The 7,337-nt window shown below is 43.4% G+C and overlaps 1 pseudogene; it reads left to right on the forward strand.

The window, feature by feature from the left end:
- Positions 1 to 219: 219 nt before the first annotated feature.
- On the forward strand, positions 220 to 1,123 carry LOC132426334 (monocarboxylate transporter 10 pseudogene; annotated as a pseudogene).
- The last annotated feature ends 6,214 nt before the right edge of the window (positions 1,124 to 7,337 follow it).

The raw sequence follows: 7,337 nt of genomic DNA on the forward strand, positions 1-7,337 counted from the left end.
AAACAAACAAACAAACAAACAAACAGAGTTGGTTTGGGGCTATGGACTGGGCGGCCTGAGTCCTAGCAGGAGGGGGTGCCTCCTGCCCACAGGGAGCTCCCCCGCCCTCATGACGGCCTCTCTAGCTCAGCGGCCCAACACGGAAGCTCCTCCCTGAGCGCGCCAGGACCTCGGCCCCGCCCACTCCCCTGGTGCCGGCGCAAGGAGGCCACGTCGGCCATGGTGCCCTCCCAGGAGGGGCCCGCCACCGCGCGGGGGACAAGCGAGGCGCAGCCTGCAGGGCCCCCGCGCCCACGGAGGTGGCCCCGCTGCCCGGCCCTGGACCCTTGGAGGGCCCCGAGGCGCCGGCGGCCGAGAACATGGAGGTAGAGCTGGCGGGCTGCTGGGCGCCCAGTTCCCTGAGCCTCGTGAGGCCCCTGAGGGTGGCTCGGCGTCCAGAACGCCTGCGGGGTGCTCTTCACATCCATGCTGAAGACCTTCGGGTCCAAGGAGTATGACAAGATGGTTCTCAAGACAGCGTGGGTAAGTTCTCTCTCCATGGGCATGATGCCCTTGTGCTGCCCATTAGCGTCTTCACAGACATGTTTGGTTGTCAGAAAACAGCCATGGTGGGTGCTGTTGGATTCGTGCCCCGTTCTTTTGTAAGCTCCACGGAGCCTCTGTACCTTACCTAGAGAATCATGTTTGCCTGTGGCAGCTCCTTTGCCTACCAGCCTTCATGGGTCATTTGGAGACACCATTTCAAGAAGCGCCTTGAACTGGTGAATGGCATTGTCACCGCTGGTAACAGTATCTTTACAATTTTGCTGCCTTTCCTTCTAAGGATTCTGACTGATAGCAGGGGCCTCTTTTACACACTAAAGGGTCCTCTGTATCTTCCTGTTTGTTCTCTTTCTGGCTGGTAAGATCTACCCGTTACCTCCCATGCCAAAGATAAAGATGGTGGGACCAAAGGAGGCAACAGATACTCCCTCTTTTCCAGGAGAAAGTTCAGTCCTCCCCCAATGTTTTTCAGTTTTGCCATCTTCAGTGTGACAGCCTATGCGGTGTGGACAGTTGGAATACCACTTTCACTTTTTGGATTCTTTGTGCGTTAGGTTCACTTGAGCCTGCTGTTCTCTGATGGGGTCGCCTCAGGGGTGGAGTGCTACTTATTATCAGCCACTCTGGGCCAAGATTTGCCTTGTAAGTTTCCCCTCTGTTCCCTCAGAACTAGAACAGAGGCAGTGTTGGACCATTGCCCCCACTCGAGCATACTGCACAGCCACAGACAGGACTCTGGAGGAAATGGGCTAATGTGAATGAGAGGACATCACATAACCTTTTTTCCAGCTTCTACATCTCCTCCTTTGGTCTCTAGTACATTGTGAATATGAGAAAATTGAATTGCTTTTCACAACCTGTGACAAGTAGAACATATACATAGTTTTTTTTTGTTTGTTTATTTTGGCTGTGCCAGGTCTTAGTTGCAGCACACGGGATCTTCGTTGGGGGATGTTTAGTTGCAGCCTGTGGACTCTTAGTTGTGGTAGGTGAGCTTCTTAGTTGCAGCATGCATGTTGGATCTAGTTCCCTGACCAGGGATCGAACTCAGGCCCCCTGCATTGAGAGCCTGGAGTCTTACGCACTGAACCACCAGGGAAGTCCCCAGAACATATACATAGTTTTATGTTCAATTTTGTTTCCTACAATAAACATTAAGCATAGCAGAAGAAAACATGACAAATGTATAAATTTATAGCAAGAGTTATCTTGTATTTGATTAACAACATAAGTACTATTATAGGAAAAAGGAAAAAAGCAAATTGTTTGAATTTTAGAGTTACATATAAACTCTCTGAGGTCTCTGATGGATCATTAGTGTCCTGAAAAAACCATAAAGAGTTAGTGTATTGGAAATCTGTTCCTTCTCTCTTGTTTTTTTTTCCCTTTCCAGCTATATCTGTAATGTTTTTCTTTCTTACATTTTTTTTAAATTGAAGTATAGTTGATTTACAATATTGTATTAGTTTCAGGTGTACAACATAGTGATTCAATATTTTTATAAATTATATTCCATTTAAAGTTATCGTAGAATATTGGCTGTATTCCCTGTGCTATGCAGTTTATCATTGTCGCCTATTTATTTAATACATAACAGTTTGTGCCTCTTGATGTCCTTCCCCCTGTCTTTCCCCTCTCCCTCCTCTCTCCCCACTGGTGACCACTGGTTAGTTCTCTATATCTTTCTCTCTTGTTAATGTGTAAATTTCACCAGTTTTTTTTTTATTTGTTTTCTTTTGTTTTTAAAAGTCTCAGTTTTTGTTTGTTAAAAAATAATATACTTTTGAATGATCTCAAAATTCAACTGTAGGGGGACATGCAAGATGGCGGAGGGGTAAGATGTGGAGATCACCTTCCTCCCCACAAATACATCAAAAAGCCATCTACATGTGGAACAACTCCTACAGAACACCTACTGAACACTAACATAAGACCTCAGACCGCCCAAAAGGCAAGAAAATCCCCACGTACCTGGGTAGGGAAAAGAAAAAAGGAAAAACACAGCCAAAAGAATAGGGATGGGACCTGCACTTCTGGGAGAGAGCTGTGAAGGAGGAAAAGTTTCCACACACTCGGAAGCCCCTTCACTGGTGGAGACAGAGGGTGGGAGGGGGGAAGCTTCGGAGCCACAGAGGAGAGCACAGCAACAGGGGTGCGGAGGGCAAAGCGGAGAGGTTCCCGCACAGAGGATCGGTGCCGACCAGCACTCACCAGCCCGAGAGGCTTGTCTGCTCACCCGCCGGGGCGGGCGGGGCTGGGAGCTGAGGCTCGGGCTTCGGTCAGAGCGCAGGGAGAGGAGTGGAGTTGGCGGCGTGAACACAGCCTGAAGGGGGTTAGTGCACCACAGCTAGCTGGGAGGGAGTCCGGGGAAAAGTCTGGACCTGCCGAAGAGGCAAGAGACTTTTTCATGCCTTTTGTTTCCTGGTGTGCGAAGACAGAGGATTAAGAGCGCTGCTTAAAGGAGCTCCAGAGACGGGCACGAGCCGCGGCTATCAGCGCGGACCCCAGAGACGGGCATGAGACGCTAAGGCTGCTGCTGCCGCCACCAAGAAGCCTGTGTGTGAGCACAGGTCACTCTCCACACCTCCCTTCCGGGAGCCTGTGTAGCCCGCCACTGCCAGGGTCCTGTGATCCAGGGACAACTCCCCCGGGAGGGCACACGGCGCACCTCAGGCTGGTGCAGCCTCACGCTGGCCTCTGCCGTCTCAGGCTTGCGCCACATTCCTTACCCCTCCCTCCCCCCTGGCCTCGGTGAGCCAGAGCCACCAAATCAGCTGCTCCTTTAACCCTGTCCTGTCTGAGCAAAGAACAGATGCCCTCAGGTGACCTACACGCAGAGGCAGGTCCATATACAAAGCTGAGCCCCGGGAGCTGTGCAAACAAAGAAGAGAAAGGGAAATCTCTCCCAGCAGCGCATTAAATCTCCACAATCAACTTGATGTACCCTGCATCCGTGGAATACCTCAATAGACAATAGACAATGAATCATGCCAAAATTGAGGTGGTGGACTTTAGGAGCAACTATAGACTTGGGGTTTGCTTTCTGCACCTAATTTGTTCCTGGCTTTATGTTTATCTTAGTTTAGCATTTAGAGCTTATTATCATTGGTAGATTTGTTTACTGATTTGGTTGCTCTCTTCCTTTTATGTATATATATATACATACATATATACACATATGTATGTATGTATATATATTTTTCTTTTCATTTTTCTCTTTGTGTGAGTGTGTATGTGTATGCCTCTTTGTGTGATTTTGTGTATAGGTCGGCTTTTGCCATTTGTCTGAGAGTACTGTCTGTCCGGTTTTTCTTTGTTTTTTTTTTAGTATAGTTTTTAAAGCTTCTTATCATTAGTGGATTTGTTTATTGGTTTGGTTGCTCTCTTCTTTTTTCTATTACTTTTTAATTTTTTAATTTTAATAACTGTATTTTATTTATTCTTTCATTTTTTTTTTCTCTCCCTTTTCTTCTGAGCTGTGTGGCTGACAGGTTCTTGTTGCTCCGGCCAGGGTCAGGCCTGAGCCTCTGAGGTGGGAGACCTGACTTCAGGACATTGGTCCACTGGAAATCTCTCGGCCGCTCGTAATATCAATTGGCGAGAGCTCTCCTAGAGATCTCCATCTCAACATAAGACCCAGCTCCACTGAACAACCAACAAGCTACAGTGCTGGACACCCCATGCCAAATGACTAGCAAACACAAACACAACCCCACCCATTAGCAGAGAGGCTGTCAAAAATCATAATAGGTTCACAGACACCCCAAATCACACCACCGGACATGGTCCTGCCCACCAGAAAGACAAGATCCAGCCACATCCACCAGAACACAGGCACAAGTGCCCTCCACCAGGAGGCCTACACAACCCACTGAAACAAACTTACCCACTGGAAGCAGACACCAAAAACAATGGGAACTACGAACCTACAGCTTACGAAAAGGAGACCCCAAACACAGTAAGTTAAGCAAAATGAGAAGACAGAGAAACACACAGCGCATGATGGAACAAGGTAAAAACCCACCAGATCTAACAAATGAAGAGGAAATAGGCAGTCTACCTGAACAAGAATTCAGAGCAATGATAGTACAGATATCCAAAATCTTGGAAATGGAATGAAGAAAATACAAGACAGGTTTACCAAGGATCTGGAAGAACTAAAGAGCAAACAAACAATGATGAACAACACAATAAATGAAATTAAAAATTCTCTAGAAGGAATCAATAGCAGAATAACTGAGGCAGAATGGATAAGTGACCTGGAAGATAAAATAGTGAGAATAACTACCATAGAGCAGAATAAAGATAAAAGAAGGAAAAGGATTGAGGACAGTCTCAGAGACCGCTGGGACAACATTAAACGTTCTAATCACATTGGTCGGAGAAGAAGAAGAGAAAAAGAAAGGGACTGAGAAAATATTTGAAGAGATTATAGTTGAAAATTTCCCTAATATGGGAAAGGAAATGGTCAATCAAACCCAGGAAGTGCAGACAGTCCCATACAGGAAAAATCCAAAGATAAACACACCAAGACACATATTAATCAAACTATCAAAAATTAAATACAAAGAAAAATATTAAAAGCAGCCAAGGAAAAGCAACAAATAGCATGCAAGGGAATACCCATTAGGTTAACAGCTGATCTCTCAGCAGAAACTCTGGAAGACAGAAGGGAGTAACAGGATATATTTAAAGTGATGAAAGGGAAAAACCTACAACCAAGATTACTCTACCCAGTAAGGATCTCATTCAGATTTGACGGAGAAATTAAAATCTTTACCGATAAGGAAAAGCTAAGAGAATTCAGCACCACCAAAACAGCTTTACAACAAATGCTAAAGAAACTTCTCTAGGCAGGGAACACAACAGAAGCAAAAGACCTACAATAACAAACCCAAAACAATTAAGAAAATAGTAATAGGAGCATACATATCGATAACTACCTTAAAAGTAAATGGATTAAATGCTCCAACCAAAAAACATGGACTGGTTGAATGGGTACAAAAACAAGACCAGTATATATGCTGTCTACAAGAGACCCACTTCAGACCTAGGGACACATACAGACTGAAAGTGAGGGGATGGAAAAAGATATTCCATGCAGATGGAAATCAAAAGAAAGCTGGAGTAACAATTCTCATATCAGACAAAATAGACTTTAAAATAAAGACTATTACAAGAGACAAAAAAGGACACTACATAATGATCCAGGGATCAATGCAAGAAGAAGGTATAAAAATTGTAAATATTTAGGCACCCAACATAGGAGCACCTCAATACATAAGGCAAATGCTAACTGCAATAAAAGGGGAAATTGACAGTAACACAATCATAGTAGGGGACTTTAAACCCCACTTTCAGCAACGGACAGATCATCCAAAGTGAAAATAAATAAGGAAACACAAGCTTTAAATGATACTTTAAACAGAATGGACTTAATTGATATTTATAGGGCATTCCATCCAAAAACAACAGAATACACTTTCTTCTCAAGTGCTCATGGAACATTCTCCAGGATAGGTCATATCTTGGGCCACAGAACAAGCCATGGTAAATTTAAGAAACTTGAAATCGTATCAAGTATCTTTTCCGATCACAACACCATGAGACTAGATATCAGTTACAGGAAAAAATCTGTAAAAAATACAAACACATGGAGGCCAAACAATACACTACTAAATAACCAAAGGATCACTGAAGAAATCAAAGAGGAAATCAAAAAATACCTAGAAAGAAATGAAAATGAAAACACGACGACCCAAAAGCTATGGCATGCAACAAAAGCAGTTCTAAGAGGGAAGCTTATAGCAATTCAATCCTACCTCAAGAAGCAAGAAACATCTCAAATAAACAACTTAACCTTACACCTGAGGCAATTAGAGAAAGAAAAACAAATAACCTCAAAGTTAGCAGAAGGAAAGAAATCATCAAGATCAGGTCATAAATAAAGGGAAAATAAATGAAGGAAACAGTAGCAAAGATCAGTAAAACTAACAGCTGGTTCTTTGAGAAGATAAACAAAATTAATAAACCATTAGCCAGACTCATCAAGAAAAAAAAGGGAGAAGACTGAAATCAATAGAATTAGAAATGAAAAAGAAGTAACAACTGACACTGCATAAATACAAAAGATCTTGAGAGATTACTGCAAGCAATTATATGCCAATAAAATGGACAACCTGGAAGAAATGGAGAAATTCTTAGAAAAGCACAACCTTCTGAGACTGAAGCAGGAAGAAATAGAAAATATGAACAGACCAATCACAAGCACTGAAATTGAAACTGTGATTAGAGACCTTCCAACAAACAAAAGTCCAGGACCAGATGGCTTCACAGGCGAATTCTATCAAACATCTAGAGAAGAGCTAACACCTATCCTTCTCAAACTCTTCCAAAATATAGCAGAGGGAGGAACATGCCCAAACTCATTCTATGAGGCCACCATCACCCTGATACCAAAACCAGACAAAGATGTCACTAAAAAAGAAAACTCCAGGCCAAAATAACTGGTGAACATAGATACAACGATCTTGAACAAAATACTAGCAATTAGAATCCAACAGCACATTAAAGGGATCATACACCATGATCAAGTGGGGTTTATCCAAAGAATGCAAGGATTCGTCAATATATGCAAATCAATGTGATATACCATATTAACAAACTGAAGGATAAAAACCATATTATCATCTCAATAGATGCAGAGAAAGCATTTGACAAAATTCAACACCCATTTATGATAAAACCCCCCAGAAAGTAGGCATAGAGGTAACCTACCTCAACATAATAAAAGC

This window comes from Delphinus delphis, chromosome 5 (assembly GCF_949987515.2).
Source record: "Delphinus delphis chromosome 5, mDelDel1.2, whole genome shotgun sequence".
Lineage (NCBI taxonomy): Eukaryota > Metazoa > Chordata > Mammalia > Artiodactyla > Delphinidae > Delphinus > Delphinus delphis.